The sequence below is a fragment of the Stegostoma tigrinum genome, chromosome 19 (genome assembly GCF_030684315.1).
Source record: "Stegostoma tigrinum isolate sSteTig4 chromosome 19, sSteTig4.hap1, whole genome shotgun sequence".
NCBI lineage: Eukaryota > Metazoa > Chordata > Chondrichthyes > Orectolobiformes > Stegostomatidae > Stegostoma > Stegostoma tigrinum.
In genome coordinates, this window is record NC_081372.1 from 56,454,304 (window position 1) to 56,478,801 (window position 24,498).

Genomic DNA, 24,498 nt, shown 5'->3' on the forward strand with positions numbered 1-24,498 from the left:
TCTGGAATAAAAGACAGTTTTGGGCAAAGTTCAAACAACAGAGAGGAAAAGAGACCAAGGGAACCCACCCTGCTATTCAGTTTGATCACAGTTGACCTGTTTCTTCACTGAGTTTACTGATCAAGGTTCCTTAACCCTCAAAACACTGATAATCAAACCCCTACCAGGCTCAGGTTTTAAGGCTTTTTTGTTGACTCCCATCAGTTTCGATTTTGTTTAGAGCTACGGACAGGGGTGATGTTGTTGCCTTTTCCTTAGGGTGGGGATATTCAAGACTAGGGGGCGTATTTTTAAGGTGAGATTTAACAAAAACACGATGGGCAGCATTTTTTTCTGAGAGAGGCTGATTCACGTGTGAAATGCACTTCCTGAGGAAGTGGTGGATGTGGGCACAATTATGTTTTAAAAGAGATTTGGGTAGGTACATGGATTGGAAAGGTTTGAGGGATATGGGCCAGAAGCAGGCAGAGGAGGTGATGGCCCAGTGGTATTATCGCTGGACCGTTAATCCAGAGACCCTGGGGACCTGGGTTCAAATCTCAACATGGCAGATGCTGGAGTTTGAATTCAATATAATATCTGGAATTAAGAACCTAATGATGACTGTGAATTGATTGTTGGGAGGGAAAAACTCATCTCTGTCCTTTAGGGAAGGAAATTGCCATCCTTACGTGGTCAAGATAACAAGGTGTGAAGCTGGATGAACACAGCAGGCCAAGCACCATTGTGCTCCTGAGATGCTGCTTGGCCTGCTGTGTTCATCCAGCTCCACACTTTGTTATCTTGGATTCTCCAGCATCTGCAGTTCCCATTATCTCTGATCCTTATCTGGTCACATGTGATTCCAGACCCAAAGCAATCTGGTTGACTCTGGGCAATAAATACTGCCTGGCCAGCATCCTGTTAATGAATAAAGAAAGAAAGAAGCCAGGTGCGACTAGTTTAATTGGGGATTATGTTCAGCATAGACTGGTCGGATCGAAGGGCCTGTTTCTGTACTGTCTATGACAACAATGAATTCCAGATTTCCAATTGCCTTTCCTCAGAGAATATGCTTCCTGATGTCACTCCGTTACAGCCCAGTTCCAATTAAAAGTCATGTACCCTGAGGATGAGTGATTTCATTCAATTTATTGGTGCTTTTGAAAATGTAAAATTATAACAGGGATTCTTTTTAAGAATGCGAAGGACATAAATGGGCAAAAAACAAATAAATTTCCCAACGAAACTGATATCACTGAGACTTAGCAACTGTTAAATTGCTGTGAGATTTTCCAGTTGCCAACTGTGAGTTATGCTGATGGCAATATTAGGCCAAAAATATTTGATGGAGTTAACAGAAAATAGCAGCTTTGTAAACGCAACTTCCCCACACAGTATCCTGTCAATGAATTCTCGAATAGGATGTGGTGAATGCGTCTTAAGACCCAAATTTTTCCACCCTGGTTTTTTTTTTGGTGGGGGGGGAGGGGAACAGAATCTACAGAACGCCATGGCAACAAGGTAATGCGAAAAAAAAATTTCTAAATGATAGCTCCTGGGAGAGTGATAATTCTGCTTATTTAATCCTTGTGCCTGCTGGAATATATATATAAAAAATCAATAAAGTTATTAATTTTTGAACTTATGACAGACCCGCATCAAACCAGGGGAAGGGGAGGGGGTGGAAATGACAGGGAATGTGAATGTATTGTTAGAATTTTCAGGCTGTAGGCCATGACTGACAAAAAAAAATGTATGATAATTGAAGGTCGTGAGCTGGGGGTGAGCTTATTCTGATTACGAGAGACTCATTCAGACAGAAGATGTGCTCTCCTCCAGTCTGTACGGACACAGTAGGTTTTCTCTGGTTAACAGCTGAGCTGGTAAATCTCTCAATGGGGCCATTTTGGACCCAAACAATGTCTAGACAGGCTACAGAGAGCAGATGAATTAGCAGTCACCGCACTGGCATTACATCCAATCTGGGCAGCAACATTCATTATTGCACTGACAATATAAATTAACACACAACAGCATCACTCTCTCATTCGGAAGCCTACTGTCGAAATCTTAGCTTTCACACTGTCTCCCTTGCCTCATGTAATTTTTTTTAACACGTAGATTGGTCCCCCATCCCCTGTGCATTCCACCTTCAAATTGTTCTGCCTACTGTCAGGGAAAAAAAAACACTGCATGGAGAGAGAAAAAAATATCTATAAACCTACTCCTTACTGCATGTCCTCTTCCTCACCGCCAGCCTCAATATGTCAATGAAAGTCAGCTTTAGCGTGTTATGATCCTGAAGCAGATGGCTAGAGTTATGATACGATCTGGCTAGGGACCTGTAATGTATTTTTTTTAACAGAAGACGGGAGAGTAAAGATACAAGATTTTCAGGTCGTGAACAATTAATTTTGAGAAACTTTACAAACCTGGGACTGCAATGCAATCTACTGAGTAAATATGTAACATATTTCTGAAATATACACAGCTTATTTTTCAAAATCCATTAACCTGAGGTAAATATGGTTAACAAACGCATTGCAGTGGGCTCCATCGAGTCATACAGCATGGAAACAGACCCTTCGGCCCAACCAGTCTATGCTGACCATAATCCCAAACTAAACTAGTTCCAGCCACTTGGTCCTGACCCTCACCTTTCCAAACCTTTCCCATTCATGTATTTATCCAAATGTCTTTTAAACATTGTAATTGTATCCACACCCACCACTTCCTCAGGAAATTCACTTCACATGCAAAGTATCCCCTGTGTCAAAAAATTGTCCTTGTCTTTTTTAACTACTCTCCCCTCATCTTAACAATGTGACTCCTAGTTCTGAAAACTCCATCTTAGGAAAAAGACACATACCATTAACCCTATCTATACCCTTCATCATTTTATAAAACTTCTATCAGGTTGCCTGTCAACATCCGATGGTCCAGTGAAAAAACTCTAGGGCCTGTCTAGCCTTTCTTTATAACTCGAACCTTCCATACCCAGCAACATACCACAGTAACATTCCCCAAATTTGTATGTTTGAATGCATTGACCTCTGAAGTCTGTGTGTGGTAATGACTGCCACGTGTAGATGCCAAAGTGTCAGCATGCCAGTGCATGCAGAGCCTCCTAGCAGCTGCTTGGAGAGAAAGGTGTTCACAGAGTGCAGCGGATAGCATATACGGTCACACAAGATCCTTGGAATTCCTTTACAACAGTTACACTCCTCTACTACCACACACAGACACACACACACACACACACACACACACACACAAACACACACACACACACACACACAGACACATACACATACACACACACACACACACACACACACACACACACACACACACACACACATTCACATACACACACTCACATACTCACACGGGCACCCTCACATACACACAAACATTCATATACACACTCATTCACATTCACATACACACACACATACATTCGGACACACACACACACACACACACACACACTCTCACACACACTCACATACACATACACACATTCACACACGCACACATTCACATACAGACACACACACACATACACGCACACACACACACTCACACAGACACATTTGCATACACACATTCGTGCGCGCGCACACACATACACACACATTCACATATGCACACTCACATATACACACACACTCACATGCACACATACACACACACACGCTCGGACACACACACTCTCACACACACTCACATACACATACACACATTCATACACACACACATTCACACACGCACACATTCACGTACACACACAGATACACACACACATTCACACACACACACACACACACACACACACTTGCATACACGCATTTGTGCGCGCACACATACACACACATTCACATACACACATATTCGCACACACACTCACATATACACTCTCTCTCACACTCACATATTACACAAACACCCACACACACTCACACAGACAGACACACACACACTCCCTCTCTCTCTCACACATACACACACACACACACACACACACACACTCTCTCTCTCTCACACACACACATACATGCACACACTATCTCACACAGACAAACATTCTCACACACACACCTGCATTCTCTCACACTCTTTCACACAACACTCTTTCTCTCCCTCTGCCTCACACACACACATACACACTCTCTCACACATGCACAATCACTCTCTCACACACATACTCTGTCTCCCTCTCGCACACACACACTCTCACACACGCACAATCACTCTCTCACACACACACATACTCTGTCTCCCTCTCGCACACACACTCTCTCACACACACGCACAATCACTCTCTCACACACACACATACTCTGTCTCCCTCTCGCACACACACTCTCTCACACACGCACATACTCTGTCTCCCTCTCGCACACACACACTCTCACACACGCACATACTCTGTCTCCCTCTCGCACACACACTCTCTCACACACACGCACAATCACTCTCTCACACACACACATACTCTGTCTCCCTCTCGCACACACACACTCTCACACACACACATACTCTGTCTCCCTCTCGCACACACACACTCTCACACACGCACATACTCTGTCTCCCTCTCGCACACACACTCTCTCACACACGCACATACTCTGTCTCCCTCTCGCACACACACACTCTCACACACGCACAATCACTCTCTCGCACACACACACTCTCACACACGCACATACTCTGTCTCCCTCTCGCACACACACTCTCTCACACACGCACATACTCTGTCTCCCTCTCGCACACACACTCTCTCACACACGCACAATCACTCTCTCGCACACACACACTCTCACACACGCACAATCACTCTCTCACACACATACGCACTCTCACACACGTGCAATCAGTCTCTGTCTCACACACACAATCTCCCTAACACACGCACAATCATTCTCTCTCTCACACTCACACACACTCTCTCTCACACACACACAGATATTAATGACTGGGGACATGAAATCCAATTAAACGTTACAAGGGGTTGAGATTTTCAGTGATGAAGGTTTTTTTTTCTGGAACTCCCTGAACAATACTCCCCTGTGGACTGTCTCAATAACTTCCACTTTCTATGGTTCATTTTCCAAACTGGGTTGCAATCCCCTGAATTTCTCTTCGCTATCAATCCCACGGCAAAATGTTTACTTTTCACTGACAGCTAGTTTCACCAAGCTGGTACCCTCCCTGTGTTTCTTCAAAATTTGATCTTGCTCAGTTGCACCAAGTAAGTACTTCCTGTGGTTTTCATTCACCCTAACTCTCAGAGTACTGAACTGTTAATGGTACATTGCTTCTTCTAGGTTCTCAAGAATTTTCCTGATCGCTAACCCCAACATTTAGCTGCGTGACTTGTTTCCCAAGACTTTTTCTGAGCCTAAGTATTCCGGAGTCTGCTGGGTGGATGTTCTACTCCCTCGCTACACTGACTGGCAGCCTAAAGGTAACAAACTTCTCCTCTGTCTCCCTCTGTCCAGCTAGCTAATCTAACTGGCCAATCACCCTTGAACTGTTCCTGTCCTATAAAATGCTTGCAATAACCTGCACCCTTCATCGGAGGCAGTGTTAAATGTAGCGACCCAATCAGAGAAATGTAGCATTCCCTTGGAACTGGCTGTTAACTGAATGTTACACTCTACAGACTGCTGGCTCCTACTCAGTACAGAAAGTCTAGATGGGTTTCATCGCACCTTTCTCCTTGGAAGAAAGAAAGCATCACCAGACTGAAAGTTCCTTTACAATGGCTTTGACAGTGTAATACATCCTTACCACCATAAACTTCTAATAATGAGCCTATTACAGACTGTACAGCTAATCCTTCATTTAAACACTTACAGATATCAATTTGAGAAAGCTATAATTGCTTAACTCAATCAAAAGCAAGGACATATATCAAGTGGGAATAGCAGGATTTAAACATTACATCATTAATATGACTAGTTCCTCACATTCCACCTAATGTGGCTCAGTGGTTAGCGCTGCTGCCTCACAGTGCCAGAGACCCGGGTTCAATTACACCCTCAGGCAACTGTTTGTGTGGAGTTTGCATATTCTCGCTGTATCCATGTGGGTTTCCTTGGGCTGCTCCAGTTTCCTCCCATTGTCCAGAGATGTATAAATTAAGTGGATTGGCCATGCTAAATTGCCCATGATAACTAGGGATGTGCAGACTAGGTAGATTAGCCATAGGAAATGCAGGGGATTCACTCCCGCACATCCCAGATGTCCAAGTACTTCAAAGACCACAACTTTCCCCCCCACAGTGGTCGAGAACGCCCTTGACCGCATCTCCCGCATTTCCCGCAACACATCCCTCACACTCCGCCCCCACAACAAACGCCCAAAGAGGATCCCCCTCGTTCTCACATACCACCCCACCAACCTCCGGATACAACGCATCATCCTCCGACACATCCGCCATTTACAATCCGACCCCACCACCCAAGACATTTTTCCATCCCCACCCTTGTCTGCTTTCCGGAGAGACCACTCTCTCCGTGACTCCCTTGTTCGCTCCACACTGCCCTCCAACCCCACCACACCCGGCACCTTCCCTTGCAACCGCAGGAAATGCTACACTTGCCCCCATACCTCCTCCCTCACCCCTATCCCAGGCCCCAAGATGACTTTCCATATTAAGCAGATGTTCACCTGCACATCTGCCAATGTGGTATACTGCATCCGTTGTACCCAGCGTGGCTACCTCTACATTGGGGAAACCAAGCGGAGGCTTGGGGACTGCTTTGCAGAACACCTCCGCTCGGGGTTCGCAATAAACAACTACACCTCCCAGTCGCAAACCATTTCCACTCCCCCTCCCATTCTTTAGATGACATGTCCATCCTGGGCCTCGTGCAGTGCCACAATGATGCCACCCGAAGGTTGCAGGAACAGCAACTCACATTCCGCTTGGGAACCCTGCAGCCCAATGGTATCAATGTGGACTTCACCAGCTTCAAAATCTCCCCTTCCCCCACTGCATCCCAAAACCAGTCCAACCAGTCTCTGCCTCCCTGTTCTTCCTCTCACCCATCCCTTCCTCCCACCCCAAGCCGCACCTCCATCTCCTAACTACTAACCTCATCCCACCTCCTTGACCTGTCCGTCTTCCCTGGACTGACCTATCCCCTCCCTACCTTCCCACCTATACTCTCCTCTCCACCTATCTTCTTTTCTCTCCATCTTCGGTCCGCCTCCCCCTCTCTCCCTATTTATTCCAGAACCCTCACCCCATCCCCCTCTCTGATGAAGGGTCTAGGCCCGAAACGTCAGCTTTTGTGCTCCTGAGATGCTGCTTGGCCTGCTGTGTTCATCCAGCCTCACATTTTATTATCTTGGATTCTCCAGCATCTGCAGTTCCCATTATCACTGATAGGGTAGAGGGGTGGGCTGGGTGGGCTGCTCTTTGGAGGGCTGGTGTGGACTTGAGGGGCTGAATGGCTTGCTTTCACATTGTAGGGATTCTATGAGGATTCTAACACCTTTTATTCAAACACTAGAAAGAACACAAACAGTTACATTGGGTTTTTGTGATCTTTTTATGATCAAGCAAAAGCAGGTGAAGACATTTTGTCAGAAACAGCCTGACCAGCTTGTGTTTCTATTTTGCACCATGCATTTGTACATTTCTGATGTAATTGTAAATCAATGCTCTGGTGGTCTCTCTCTCTTCACATCTGCATGTGTATCAACCATACTGTACAATACAAATAACTATCTCGATTTCTCGGTTTGTACATAGAACATGAGTTTCTCAGCACTCCTTTCCTGCGAAGACAGAAATATACTTTCAACAGGTCTTTAATTTCAAAATGGAGAGCATGTATTTCTGATTGACCACCAGCTTCAAAATTATCTTCCTCAACCTCTTCCTAGATAACAGATTCTGTTGTGTCAGATAAATAAACCTGCATTAAGGGGGTTTTGCTATTCTTACTCAAGTCACGTTCTACATTTCTAGAGAGATGTGCTCCAGTCCTATGAACACATTCAACTTCTTCCCACTGATACATCAAACATGGAACTTCATTTTCACTTCTTTTGCAACATTTTCCAAACATTTATTTGCTCTTTTATTTTCCAACACACTTTGAGGATGTTTATTCAATGAGCAAAGGCTCTGCTTAGTACAGTTGCCTGTAAAACCATAAGAAATGGGACCAGAAGTAGGCCATTCAGCCCACTGAGTCTGGCCCACTTTTCAATGGCTAATCTGATCATCATCAACTCCACTCTCCTGCCCTTTCCCACTTACTGACTAAAAATCTGTTTGTCTCAGCCTTGAATATTCTTAAAGATTTTAATCTCAATAGCCCTCTGTGCTAAAGAACTCCACAGATTCATTATCCTCTGAGAGAAGAATTTCCTCCACAGTTTTAAATTTTTAACCTTCCAATCTGAGATTATACTGTCCAATCCTAGATCCTCTCACAAGGGGAAACAACCTCGCTGCATCTGTCAAGCTTTCATTTTCAATCAGGTTGCCTCACATTCTTCATAATTCCAATGAACAAAGTGCAGCCTATCAAACATCGCCTCAGGAAACCACCCTCCATACACAGCATCAGCCTAGTGAACCTTCTCTGGGCTGCCTGCAATGCCAGTCTATCTTTCCTCAGATAAAGGGACCAGAACTGTTCACAGAATTCCAGCTGTAGTCTAACTAGTACCTTGTATAGTGTTAGCAAAGTCCCTCCTATTTTTAATGCTCCATTCCCTTTGAAATAAAGGCCAATATTCCACTTGTATTCCACTTGAACACCAGCTTTTCATGATTCAATTGATAAGGATTTCCAAACTTCCCTGTTCTATAGCTTTCTGCAATCTTTCTCCATTTAAATAACATCCAGCTCCTCTATTCCTCCAGCCAGAGTGCATAATCTCACATTTTCCCACATCATATTCCATCCACCCTCCCCTAAACTGTCTCTATCCTTTGGCAGACTCTTTGTCTCAACATTCTCTCTAACTCCCTGGCCTCTTTCTCCAAGCTCATTAATGAATTGACTTTGCAGACGTGACAGTGACTCTGGGCTTTCTCCCCTATCCCAGGTAATTATTTGGCAGTTTTGACATTCTAGGCATCTCTACCTATCTTTTAACTGTTTTTACTTATTTTTCTACTTTGTACCTAAGATTTTGTACCTAGGTATCTTTGCACCGAAGATGGTACAGGGAATAGCGACATTGTATGTATTTCACTCCTGTATCCCTGTACTTGAGTACTTGTGACAAAAATACTTAATTTTAGTTCTAATTCTGACCTCCTTCCTGTCTATTTTGGTACCACTCTGAAAACTTAGTGATAGTCTATTCACTTTTCTCACGTAAGTCATTAATATAGATTGTTTTTCTTTTCAAGAGTTATCTATAGAACCTTCACAAAGTTTTGACCACTTCAGATCGGCATTCCATTAATTTTGGAAGTTCTTCTCCATGGCTGCTGGCCGCTCCCATAGAGTTTCCATTTACTCATCAGCCCCTTAAACTATTCCTTAGAAGTTTCAGTGGCTGCATGTAGACTCTGTTTAGTGCTTCTGTTCTCACCTTTCTAGTTCTCCAGATTGCATTTGGCTTCGAAACTGTGATTGCTCCTATCAAAAGGATGTTCCCAAAGCTTGTCAGCCTGGTCTTGTAATCTGACTTGGAGCCAGCTTTTCCGATTCCTCAGCAACCCTTTCTGCCCAAGGCATCTTTCCAGTTACTTCGTGGAGACTCGAAGCTTATCAGGTTTCAATTGAAGATTTGTCGTAACTGTATTACTTGCATAAGTTTATCTTTCAGATGTTTCAAGTCCTCATTCACATGTTTCACTTCTTGTAACTGATGCTATTGTGTTGTCAACAGGTTTGCATTTTTTTATTATTGATAAGCTCATTTTTCTTGTGTGAAAGTTGTTTTTTGGCATTGGTCAGATTTTCTTCAGCAGATCCTAATCTCTAATGCAACCTTTGACATTCTTATCATTTTAACATTTCATGGCTAGCAGTTTTCCTGCTGCCCTGTCTAGCTTCTGGCGAACAAAGAATTTAGGGGAACAATCTCAGATCATTTGAATCATACAGTTTGTGTAGTTAAGTGCTGATATATGTTTTAAGCAACTGGTGAAACTGTTTCGTGCTTCTACAGTGCAGTAGCAACAGGAACGATATTTGCCACTAACAGGATGCTGCTGTCAGATCACAAACGTTCTATATGACATGCAAATAAATGTTATATGAATTTCAATGCCTGTGCGGCTGTATGTCCCAAAACCAATTTAGTCATATTGAGCTGCAAATCCCTTTAGCTGTTTGAAACAAGCAATGTACCGACTGTACCCCACTAGCTCACACTTGCAAAGCTCCCAATAGTTTCCAATGTTAGATGTGATTCTGTAATTGGACAACTTTTGCTAGATAATCCTGGGTATGTGAAGAATTACACTGACTAGCAATTTAAGATAGAAAAACAGAAGTTGCTGAAAAAACTCAGCTGGCCTGGCAGTATCTGTGAAGAAAAATCAGAATTAATGTTTTGGGTCCGACCCTCCCTCATAATTGATGGTGGCTGGGAAAGTGTCAGTTTATATGCAGTAGGTGGTGTGGTGGTGGAGGAGTTGGGGGTGTGGGTGCGCAGTGGGGGTGAGGGTGCAGGTGTGGTGATGGTAAGGAGTAAATGATAGGTGGGAATAGAGCCCAAAGACACAGAAAAACAGTTGGACGGACAAAGGAGTTGATAATTAACTGGCCAGGAGGGTAAATGACTGTTAGTGGTTAATAATAGGTAGTGTGTAATGGCAGGCTATGTGATTAACAAGAGTTGGTGTATATGGTAGGGAGCTGGGACATGGGAGAGATCAGGCCCTAAAATTATTGAACTCAATATTGAGTCCAGAGGGCTGCAGGGTCCCTTAGCGGAAAATGAGGTGTTAGTCTTCCAGCTTGCCTGCAGTTCTTACTGGAACACTTGCAGCAAGCCTGAGACAAAGGTCTCTGTTAGGTGACTGGGTGGTGCGCTAAAGTGGCGGGCAATTGGAAGCTCAGGATCTTTTTTTGTGGGCAGACCGTAGATGTTCACCTCCTTATAGGAAAGACTCCCCTCATTATATGAAGGATGTGGAAACTTTAGAGAGGATGCAGAGGAGATTTACCAGGATACTGCCTGGACTTGAGGGCAGGTCTTATGAGGAAAGGTTGAGGGAGCTAGGGCTTTTTTCATTGGAATGAAGAAGGATGAGAGGCGACTTGATAGAGGTGTACAAGATGATGAGAGGCATAGATAGAGTGGATAGTCAGACTTTTTCCCAGGGCGGAAATGACTTACAAGTAGGCATAATTTTAAGGTGATTGGAGGAAGGTATAAGGGAAATGTCAGGTAGGTTCTTCACACACACACCTGTGGGTGTGTGGAATATGCGGTCGGCAGGGTAGTAGAGTCAGTAGAGAGTTTTAAACAACTTTTGGATAGGCACATGGAAGATAGTAAAATGTAGCATATGCAGGGTAGATTGTCCTTAGGATAATAGGTCGGCACAACATCTGTTCTGTTCTATGTTCTAATCCAGGATACATCTCCTGTAAAGTCTTTGATTCAGCCCATCTCTGATGGGGTGTCCTGAAATTCTTGGAGACGCTAAGAATATCAAACCTGCCAAAACATTACAAAGGATAAAATTCACCCTTTCGTAAGGCAAGCTAGAGAAAATTCCCAGGGTTACTGTTCTGTCTGCTAAGTTGGTTGATAAATGAACATTGTGCAAGGGGACAGGCTCATAAATCACAAAGATTCCTTGTTAATGTATTCTCTTTCTTCAAACCATCTGGAACGATGTGATGCAAGTTTATAATATGTTATCCTCATTATTTGAGAACTTGAGTTCTAAAGTAGAGGTACAGCAAACTTCGACTGGCACTTTATGAAACAGCACTCTTGTTAAATAGGAAAAACTTATGTGCCTAAAATTCCACAAGTTTACTGTATTATCACAATCTCCACAATGTCCTAGTGGTCAGTTGAGGGTGCGAGTGGGAAGGCTCTCTGCAAGTAAGCTTTATCTCAGGCAAAATTGCATTATTATTTAAGTGATTTATGCTATAAATAAAGTATATCAGTGATGTGTATACACCATGCCTTACGTTTCTGTTAATTAGTGTGTGTTTTTACATTATTAAGCTGGAGGGGGTCAGAAAAGATTTGGCAGGATGTTGCTGGGTGTGCAAGGTTTGAGTTATGAGAAAAGGCTGGATAGGCTGGGACTTTTTTCACCGAAGCTTAGGAGGTTGAGGGATGACCTTATAGAGGTTTATAAAATCATGAGGGGCATAGATAGGCTTAATGGTAGTTATCTTTTCCCAGGAGGGGGGACGTCATGACTGGGAGGCACAATTTTACAGTGAGAGGAGCGAGATTTAAAAGAGACATGAGGGGGACATGTTTTGTACAGAGGGTTGTTCACATGGGAATTGAACCGCCTGAGAAAGTGGAGAATGTGGGAACAGTTACAACATTTAAAAGACATTTGGATAAATACATGAACAGGAAATGTTTGGAGGGATATGGGCCAGGAGCAGGCAGATGGAACTAGCTTAGTTTGGGACTGTGTTTGGAGTGGACCGATCGGGCCAAAGGGTCTGTTTCCATGCTGTATGACTCCTTGACTTTGTGAATCTCTTGATCTACTGGAATATTTGACCAACCAATATACTCTTGGTCCTGTAGGTGCCAGTTAATAAAATGTTTGCTGTAGTCAGGTTTTTGGTTTTTAGATATGTGGTGACTTTTATAAAGGTTACAAATCCTATCTTTTAAAAAGTGCATTTCAGTCAAAATAGCATTTCTAAGAAATAGTGCAATTTATGCTAATTGACTAAATAAGCTACCAGTGGGATAATTGTTTACTAATGTGCTCACTAAGTTCAGCTTCTTGTGACCCAAAAAGACACAGATGGAGAGGACAGAGGCCAGAAGTGGGTTGGGTTAAAAATAATCCAGACCAGTTGATGTACTGAGTAACAACCAAAAATAATCAAAGCAACTGGAAAAAATCCCTGAGATTTTTCCTCAGAGTTTAGTGAAAAAGATCAGCATCCGTATGTCTTGGGGAGAGATGGGGAGTACCACACCTGATTAATGTGGACTTGCTTAAAGAAATGTCTGAAACGTCATCAATTATGTAATAAATTAAACAATGAAGCTATGAGTCTTACTTCAGTTGGGTTGAGTGTCTGTAAAGAATGTTGCAAGGAAAAATACACTAGCAAAAAGAGTTGAACCGCTCGTTTTGTCGTTTATGAAAAGATCTTTCTGAATTGCTGTATATATATTTTATATTTTCTTTTGTGTAATACATTAGTTGTACTGCTAATAGTACATTGGCAGTCTCATGTGAATATATTTAGTGACTGGCCAACATGGCAATGAAATTACAAAAAAAGTATAATATATAGTCAATCCAGCCATGTTTCACTCTGGAATCTGATTTATTCAACATTAGCAGAATGGAAAAGCAATGGTCACAGGAATTACATAGTCTGGGGATCAGTCAGGCATTTCTGTGGCAGCCAATGGGACTCCGGGGTGGTGTGTTGGTATCAGTGTATTTCTTATACATTGTATATATCATTGTTATGTATACATTGTTCTCCCTCAGAAACCCAACCTCTATAACTGCTGGTAACCTGATTCACCATGCCAGTGTTAAAGGAAGAACTCTCATGTCTCTCCTGAGCCATTTCCATCATCCTAGCAGTCTCTGATGGAACAGATTTCAAATGCACCTTTGTCATTGTTTCAACACCTTTTCTGGTGCTGTCTTTTCCAAATATACCTTAATTATGCCTAGTGTTCACACTAGTTTACTGCTCTGCACGCAACACCATGGAGTTATTGTAATGAAAATGCACTGGCTTCCCAATGCCATTTATATTCTCCATGTTATATTTTTATGACTGGACCACCTTCTTCTAAACCATATCAGCTAAACTCTTCTTTATCCAGGTCATGCTTCTGCTTTTTTCATCAATTTGAAAGTTTTCTTTGTTTGCTCGCTTAGTTGTGAACTGCGTTCTCATGAGTACAAACAAAAACACATTCTCTTTTAAATACAAGTTGTATCATTTCTTTCTCCTTTTCTGTTTCAAACTGTTTCATCTGTGACTGAATTTCAAACAACTCAAGCTGTCTTTTTAAACCCTGCTCCAGGTTCTTCTTCTCCTATTTCCCAAAGCTGCGCTACTACATTATCTCTTCTTTCTTAGCCACAACTTTTAACTTTCCTGATGGTAATCTTCGTCTAACCTTGGTAATTTTTAAATTTCAGCCTGAGACAAACTGTTTCCCTACAGAAAGGTTTTGGCCATTTTTGTTTCGATATGTTTAGTAAAATATTGGTCAAAATTTTAACCAGTCTTACTTTAAAAGGGATATTGCTGATTCACTGCCTTTATAGAATTCCTACAGCGTAGAAGCAGGCCATTTCGCCCATCAAGTCCACACCATCCTGTTGGGCCGAAGGGCCTGTTTCCACACTGTGGGGAATCTAATCTAAAAAAAACCCCTCTGAAAACAGACCCATCCAAACACTTGACTCACTGCCTCTAGGATATTGCTGACTCACTGCCTGTAGGATTTTGCTCAATCACTGCCTCTAGGATATTGCTGACTCACTGCCTGTAGGATTTTGCACAATCACTGCCTCTAGGATATTGCTGACTCACTGCCTGCAGGATTTTGCACAATCACTGCCTCTAGGATATTGCTGACTCACTGCCTGTAGGATTTTGCTCAATCACTGCCTCTAGGATATTGCTGACTCACTGCCTGCAGGATTTTGCACAATCACTGCCTCTAGGATATTGCTGACTCACTGCCTGCAGGATTTTGCTCAATCACTGCCTCTAGGATATTGCTGACTCACTGCCTGCAGGATTTTGCTCAATCACTGCCTGTAGGATATTGCTGACTCACTGCCTGTAGGTAATTGCTGACTCATTACCTGTAGGATATTGCCGACTCACTGTCTGCAGGATATTGCTCACTCACTGTCAGCAGGATTTTGCTCAATCATTGCCTGTAGGATATTGCCGACTCACTGCCTGTAAGATATTGCTGACTCACTGCCTGTAGGTAATTGCTGACTCACTGCCTGTAGGATATTGCTGACTCACTGCCTGTAGGTAATTGCTGACTCACTGCCTGTAGGATATTGCTGACTCACTGCCTGTAGATAATTACTGACTCACTGCCTGTAGGTACTTGCCGACTCACTGCCTGTAGGTAATTGCTGATTCACTGCCTGTCAGATATAGCTGACTCACTGCCTGTAGGTAATTGCTGATTCACTGCCTGTCAGATATAGCTGACTCACTGCCTGTAGGTAATTGGTGACTCACTGCCTGTAGATAATCAGTGACTCACTGTCTGTAGGTACTTGCTGACTCACTGCCTGTAGGTAATTGCTGACTCACTGCCTGTAGATAATTGCCGACTCACTGCCTGTCGGATATTGCTGACTCACTGCCTGTAGGTAATTGCTGACTCACTGCCTGTAGGTACTTGCTGACTCACTACATGTAGGATATTGCTGACTCACTGCCTGTAGGTAATTGGTGACTCACTGCCTTTAGGTAATTGCTGACTCACTGCCTGTAGGTAATTGCTGACTCACTGCCTGTAGGATATTGCAAATTCACAAACTATGGGATTTTGCTAACTTTTATGGGGTGTTGCTTAGCCACTGTCTATGAAATGTTTTTGATCCATCCGACTGGGTTATTGTTGACCCACTCTCCGTGTGATATTGCTGACTCGAAGCCTGTGGAGTATTGCTGACTCACTGGGATCTTGCTGAAGTGCTGACTGTGGGATCTTGCTGACTGTGAGATATTGTTGCATCGCTGAATTTGTGATATTGCCGACTCAATGCCTGTGGGTTGCTGTTGAATCTCTAAATGGGTAATATTGCTGACTCACTGCCTGGGATATTGAGGTCTCGTTACCTCTGGGAGATTGCTGACTGACCGATGTTTGATAATGCTGGTTCATTGTCTCTGACTCACTGAGGCAAATTCAATTGCATGGTATTGAAAACAAGTTGGATAATTGCCTAAGAGGAAATCTTTGCAGGGTGAAGACTGAGGAGTGGTACTATCTGAGTTGTTCTTACAGAGATCTAGCACAAACAGAGTGAACTAAATGGCCACATTCTAATCTGTAACCACTCTCTGTTTTCATGATTTCAGATTATTTGGAAAAACAGAACAAGTTGCGTAGCGCTTGAAAAGATCAAAGATGGTCGTGACATTTTGGAGGTAAACCATTTACCTGAACTATTTCTCATCATCCTGACAGTTTGTATTAATCCATCCCAAATTGGATTGGTTCATGCCCTCCTATTAGTTTTCATTGCCATTTCAATGATTTATCTCATACTTTGTTCTGCTAAAATCCTAACATTGTCTGGCATGATTAATTTTGAATAAATCCCATTGAATCCTTCTCAGTTTGTAGAAGTGTTTGCTCAATAATATTATCTTTGTGTCCAAACATTGTTGTACTGTCCATTAAAATCTCCATTACTATCTATGTCTGTTAGCTTTTGTTAATCATCTTGCAATATGACCACCTATAGTCGATTCAAACCCAGATCCCACTGTCAAATGGATAATATTCTGGGACGTTGGATTGCTGCCCTGTCAGAGAGAGAGAGAGATCTTCAGAAATACATCTGTCTAGACTGAAACTAGCTCCATATGTTGTCACCACACGTGCCACCTCTCGCTCTTCTGTGGTCTGCGGTCTTTCAATGTAAGATTGGCACAATGTCAAATAGGCTGAGGTATTCTGTTTTAATGAAAGCGCACAATGTTAGAATCAGGGAGATGCCACTTCCAATCCCAGGGGGAAAGATATTGGCAATTAAACTTACCTAAAGTCAAACCTCTTCCCTCGGGTTGGTCACTTGAAGACAGGGTGAGAAATTAGCTGGGTTTCTATGGGCTTCACACGGTTGCATTATGCATCACAGTGTCTACTCAGCCATCGTGTACTGGAGATGTCTGACAATGCAGATTGCAGAGTTTACCAGATTGGATGCCTCAATCTTGAGCTTAGGCATGATGAAATTGTTAGTGAAACCCTGATGGCCCTGTACCCACTCAGTTGAAGAGTGGCAACCAGGTGCCTTCAGGGTCTGTGCTGCTTGGATGTGCTCGGTTCTAGATATTTACCCATTCCCACCCGGCGTACAGAGCTACCTCGTCTCATTGCCCTACCTCCTGTATGACAGAGTAATGGCTGGAAATCAGGTCACCCACTGCAGTGGGTGCAGAAATGTCAAGCCAGGTAGCACAAAGGAGTTTGCTGGCACAGGAATCCACCCCCTTTCGTTATCATCAACCAGGTTGCAAGCTGCGCTCAGCTGCAGTTGGGATGGTAAAAGCAAGGAGCCGCAGGAGAAACAGGTTGAAGATGTCACCCCAACCCCACTATTGTCAGACTTTTAAATGGGACCTCTCAAATGTTAATTCTGATCTGTCTCTCTATCTCTGCACCTTCCCTGTGGCTGTAACACTGTATTCTGCACTCCATTCTGCTACCCTGAAGCATTCGTATGGTACGATCTGCCTGTATAGCACACAAAACAATACATGCCACTGTATCTCAGTAGGTGACAACAATAAGTCAATTAATCAAGCTGGAAGATGAATAATCCTTTGTGAAGGATACCACCCCCTCTATAATCAGAACGGGAAAAGGGCAGACAACTAGACCTTAATTAGGCTCAGGAAAATAGGGTTTCAAAGCACCTGTTAACATTTTATAAAATCCATCAAAACAGATGAACTCTGTCTTTTCAATGATTTCCCAGAATGATTTACATTACAGGCTCCAGTCAGCTCTTCTGTCTGACAAGATAGAAATTCAGCATTGCTGTCTTTCTGAAGTGGAGAGAAAGGACATCCTCCAATGCTGTCTAGTCCCTAGGTCATCATATAATTACTTTTCGAAAAGATGTGAATAAATATCTCGCTCTCTGCACTCCTGTCACTCTGTGATCTACAATGTGCTGCATTGTAAGTGGGCTGATTTGGGAATTTCGGGTTGTGGCGAGGTGGGGGTGGGGGAGAGGAGGGTGCATTGTTGGGGTAGAGCAATCTTTCCAGCCCATTTGTCTGACACCTCCCTGCTGAGATCACAGCCAAAGTAAATGAATGGTTCACACACAGTCAACTCATTTCCACTTGTCGTGAAATGTTCATCCATGGGTCAGGAGCAAGTGCAGAAAATGGCAATTTGTATTTAAAAATGAATATGTGTTCTTGTGATATTTACAGCTTAAAATGATGCCATCAGCTCTAATAAATGTCACCATTACGAGCGCAGTGTAATAATTAAATATTGACTATTTCATGGGACAATCTCACTGAATCATTGCTGGTGAAAAAGAAAAACCAGCAGCTGAAGCAGAACTGAAGGTTGCAAATGAGATTACATTGAGTGACTGGAATGGCCAAGAGGTCACGGCCTTTGATTTGTACCCATCACCCCAATCTGTTAACTAAATGCTTCAGCACTCTCTGCAGACATGCTGACTCACTTTTGTCAGTGCCCATCACTTCACTTATGTATATCTGTGCCACACATCACAAACTCCTTCCAATGGCAACCCATTCCAAATTTGCAAAATCCTGTTGACCCGATAGAGAATTTTACAGAACTGAAGTAAGCCATTTTTAAGTAGTCAAGTGTTTATGATCCACATGAATCTCCTTACCCTATTTCATCAGATCCCTTCTGTCCTCTTCTCCCTCATGCACTAATCTAGTCTTACTTTGAATGCAAATGAACTACTGTATCTGCTCCTTGTGCTGGGAGTTCCATATTCTCAATCATCAATTGCTAGGTGAAGGTATTTTCTCTTGAATTCTCTGTTGGATGTGTTGATGACCATCTTGTACAGATGGTCCTTAGCTTATGAAGTTTTGTATTGGAGTATCAAGACTGGGCACACAACATTTCCTGTACTCATGAATGGCACCTTTACAATGTCATAGAGTCGTACAGCATGGAAACACACTCTTTGGTCTGACCAGCCCGTGTCAACCATAATCCTAAACCAAACTAGTCCCAACTGCCTGTGCTCAGCTCTTATTCATCGAAACATTTCTTACTCATGTACTTTTCCAAATGTACCCACATCCACCACTTCCTCTGGAAGTTCTTTCCACACACGAACCATTCCCTGTCTAAAAAAGTTGTCCCTCATGTCCTTTTTAAATCTTTCTCCTTTCACCTTAAAAATATGTTCCCTAGTATTGAAATCCCCCAGCCTAGGGACACCTGCCATTCACCTTCTCTGTACTACACATGATGTTTTTAAACCTCCATAAGGCCACCCCTCAACCTCTAATACTCCAGTGAAAATGCCTATGCATCCTCTTCCTGTAACTTAAATCTTCAAGTCCTGGCAACATCCTGGTAAATTTCTTCTGAACCTTCTCCATCTTCATGAAGTCCTTCCTATAACAGGGCAACCAGAACTGGACACTGTATTCCAGGAGAGGCCTCCCCAACGCCCAGGCGTTCTGACTTGCGTACAAGTCAACTTAGAAACAGACTCCAGCATGCAGACCCAGGAATGCCAATAGCGACGACCTGTAATGTCAGAATCTCCACAAGTGGAAACATCATTGTTGATTTTCAGAAAGGAAGCAACTCAATCTCCCGTTCTGAAGAAGAGTTGCCGGACTCAAAATGTTACCTCTGCTTTCTCCCCACAGCTGCTGCCAGACCTATCCGTTTTCATTCCAGTCTGTCTCTGTTAGGATCTGGGAGACTAGTTGTGATCTTTCCATGTGCCTGTCTGTTTGGATCTCTATGTAGGGTTTTATTAAAACAAAAGTATGCAGATATGTTTTCTTGTACTTTCCAACCAACCTGTTCAGAGCTATTCTGTCACACCTCTAGAACATGTATTCCTTGTGGTAGGGTGGGCTCTGCCTTCAGTTAGTGGCTAATTGCTATGAGAACCTGCTTCTAATTGACAGCTGCTTGGATTATCTGGACAGCCAGGAAATAGGGATAAAATAGAGATAGAGATAAAAGTAAAAATAGAAACGGCTTAATCGTATTCCCTTTTTAAAAGATTGTTCACTTGTGATTTACTCATATTCGATGGGGGATAATTTGTCGTGACTTATCCATCAGGTTGCTGTTGGTGTTGGGTGTGAAACTAGCATTACAACTGGTTTGATCTTGGAAGTGAGTAGAGATGGTGGCTCGGTGGTTAGCACTGCTGCCTTATAATCCAAGGGATCTGGGTTCAATCCCACTCTTGTGTGACTGTTTGTGTGGAATTTGCCCTTTCTCCCTGTGTCTGCATTGGTTTCCTCCTACAGTCCAAAGATATGCAGGTTAGGTGGATTGGCCTTGGTAAGTTGCTCGTAGTGTCGAGGGATTTGGAGGCTAGATGGGTTAGCCATGGGAAATGCAGGGATTTGGGTAGGATGCTCTTCAGAGGGTCAGTTTGGACTTGATGGGCTGAACGGCCTGCTTCCAAATGAGATCCAAATGAGAATAATCTTTGTTCGGTCTGTAAAACTACTATTCCCTGCTGGACCCTCGTTCTCTCCTGCCTGGAGAGTTAGATTGAAATTGAGCTCTAATGTGTGGCACAGGGGTTGGTATTTAATGGGGGATGACATCAGCTGGCGAGCTGACGAGAGCCCAGCTGCCTTCTGGGAAGGTCTGCCATGTTGGTTATGATCAGACATTGTGCTGGTCCTGACAAACAGAGGCTGATGGCTCCACTGAAAGACAGTGCCACCGGAGTAGGCAGTGGTGGCTGTCAGTACTGCACCCACCTGAGCTTGTGGCTTGCTGAGGGGAGTGAAGGAGGTAGGTGAGGGTACGTCACAAGATGGGGGTGAAGGGGAAGAGGTTGCAAGGAGGGAGGCCTGGGTCTCAGCATGCCCCTCCCATTTGGGAAGGCGGTAAGCTGGTGACGTTATTGCTAGACTATTAATCCAGAAACTCAGCTAACACCCTGGGAAACACGGTGTAGACCTGGATGAACACAGCAGACAAGCAGCATCAGAGGAGCAGGAAAGCCTTCCTGCTCCTCTGATGCTGCTTGGCCTGCTGTGTTCATCCAGCTCTACATCGTGTTATCTCAGATTCTCTAGTATTGGCAGTTCCTACTATCTCTGTAACACTCTGGGGACCCTGATTTAAATCCTGCTGCAGCAGATGATGGGATTTGCATTCTGCAAAAAGGAATCTGAAATTAAGGGTCCAATGATGACCATGAAACTGTTGCCCATTGTTGGAAAAACCCATCTGGTTCACTAATATCCTTTAGGGAAGGAAACCGCCAGTCTTCTCTGATCTGGCCTACATGTGACTCCAGACCCACAGCTATGTGCTTCACTCTTAAGTGCCCTCTGGGCAATTAGGGATGGGCAATAAATGCTGACCTCGCCAGCGACACCCTTGTCCTGATGATAACTCATTCAAATAGAGACTGGGCGCCTTTGAACAAGGGATCCTCCCTAGGAGCCCACAAGCAACCATGTCAGTGCTTGGTTTTCAGCCTGTAGTCTCACGCTCAGTCTTCTGCCCACTACTGGGTGAATTCAGTGGCAGCAGGGGAGTGGAGTGGAGGTGAGACCCTTAAAAAAGCCATTACTTGCCCCAAATGCACGTTCGAGACGTAAACTACATAATCAAATCAGTAGAGAAATATGTACAGTGAAATTTCCACATAATCCTGCAAAATCCATTGGAGTAGAATTGATGCTCTGATATCAGGGTGAGTTCAATGTCCCCATGGGGGATAGTGTCAACGTGGCTCCCTGTAAAGAAATACAGCACCCTCACCGATTCCTGGGAATGTATTTCCCAAGATAGGGAAGCACCTGTCAAGTTGCCAACTGCCTTGAGCTGACCCGACAGGCCTGGATGGAAACCACAAGCAAACAACATCTAAAAACATGAGATCCCATCCACCCACCTCTTCAAATACCCATCTGAGGCAATGTGTGCAGCTCCAGCGCTGAACTCTTCAGTACTGGTCTGCAGGCTGGACACAAGTCTCCCGGGACTTCGGGAAGGAGAGGTTAAGTGGACATTAATTTCCCATTTAAGGGAATTAACTGGTGACAGGGTCAAAAGGTTCCATTGATTAAAACCGACTAGAGACAGGAAAGGGTAGTGACCCAATATCTATCCAGCACCAAACTCACCTCTGGAGAGGACTTTAACTTCTACCACTGAACAGCGTGTAACAAGTGCATCAGTAAATTGTTTTCATGGATTGTTAAGAGAAAAAGACTTGCATATATGAAGCTATTGAAGGGAGCTTTCTCTATCACATTAAAAGAATCAATGACTAAATCAACTTTGCTTTTAGTAATCTTGCAGCATGATTAAGATCTGTGGGGACTCTCTATTCAGCCTCACACTCCCACTGATTATAAACTGTCTGTACATGCTTTCTCAGTGAACACCTCACAGAGTGTGGACTATAACGCCTGTTCACACAAAGTCACAAGAAGCCCCAGGTGGAATGAGCCAATGTTAAGATGCAGCACATATCTCTGAATCTAGGTTCTGAAGCTCTGAGGAGGGGTCACTGGACCCAAAATGTTAACTTGGATTTCCCTCCATAGATGCTGCCAGACGTGTAGAGCTTTTCCGGCAATTTCTGTTTTTTTTTCTAGTTTACAGCATCAGCTGTTCTTCCAGTTTTTATTTAGTGCAAAAGATAAGGCTGAAGCATCTGTAACCATCCAGAAATGCAGATGTCAGTGTTCAGCCAATTCCGACAAAGGCTATGGGCCCCAACAAATTCCAGCAACAGTATTGAAGACTTGTGCTCCCTAGCCAAGCTATTCTATTTAGCTACACCACTGGCATCTCCCTATCAAGGCTGGAAATTGCCCGGGTATGTCCCGTACGCAAAAAGCAGGGCATAACCAACCCAGCTAATTCCTGCCCCATCAGTCTACTCTTGATTATCAGTAAAAAGTGATGGAAAGTGTCATCAACAGGACTATCAAGCAGCACTATCAAGCAATGTCCAGTTTGGGTTCTACCAGGGCTACTCAGCTCCTGACCTCATTACAGCCTCAGTTCAAACATGGACAAAAGAGCTGAATTCCAGAGGTGAGGTGAGAGTGACAGCCCTTGACATCATGGACACACTTAACCAAGTGTGGCATCAAGGAGCCCTAGTGCAACTAGAAACAATGGGATATGGGGGGAAAGCTCTGTGTTAGGAGTCATACCCGACACATAGGAAGATGGTCGTGGTTGTTGGAGGTCATTCATCTCAGCTCCAGGACATCTCTGGAAGAGTTCCTCAGGGTAGTGTCCCAGGCCCAACCATCTTCAGCTGCTTCATCAATGACCTTCCCTCCATCATCAGGTCAGAACTGGGATGTTCACCAATGATTGCATGATGTTCAGTACCCTTCATGACTCCTCAGATGCTGAAGTAGTCCGGTTCAAATCCAACAAGCTCTGGACAATATCCAGGCTTGGGCTGACCATTGCAATCAGGGCATAAAACAAACCCTTTACAAATAGGCTGGCCATTTCAAGTAATTGTATGGCTAATCATAAATAACCTATTTGTTCATTCTAACACCAAATACCTTTGAGACATTTATTTGTTTGAAGTAGAGTAAGAAAACAGCATTTAAAAAAAAAGCTTAGGTGTAGAGCTGGATAAACACAGCAGGCCAGGCAGCATCAGAGGAACAGGTAGGCTGACATTTCAGGTCTGGACCCTTCTTTAGATTTTCTAAAGGGTCTAGACCCGAAACATCAGCTTTCCTGCTCCTCTGATGCTGCCTGGCCTGCTGTGTTCATCCAGCTCCACACCTTGTTATCTCAGACTCCAGCATCATCTCTCATTAAAAAAAAAGTTTCTCTCTCAAGCTGTAACCGAATCTGTAAGCATTTTATTTTGCCTAAATTAACTTTAAATTTGGTACCTGATTTAAACGTGGCCATGGGTACCAATACATAACTGCTATTATAGCATAACAACTTTTTGAACAGGATTTCATTATTTTTTCTCTCATTATTCGTGGCAGAAACAAATAATAATCTGAACAAGTGCTTTTCTTTAATGAAAGAGGAGTATGGTAGCTGTAACACTTATGCTACACAATAGCGCCAGACAATGACCATCCCCAGCAACTGCCCTTTGCTGAACCCTCCACATCACTTAGAAGATGCACTGAGGGCACAGACTATCCTCTGAAGTGAGGGACTCTGGCATCGACCACCAAGAGTGACTTGGCGACACCAATACTGACTGAGCTAGTTAAGCCCTAAAGGACAAATCTTCTAGAATGAATTTAGCAAACAAAAGGGATGCTTCCTCAATATCCCTCACCATAGTCCCTAGCACTGACCTGAAAACTGGATCACCCATATAAATATTAAGGCTACAAAAGCAGGTCAGAAGCTGGGAATTCTGTGACAAATAACATACTTCCT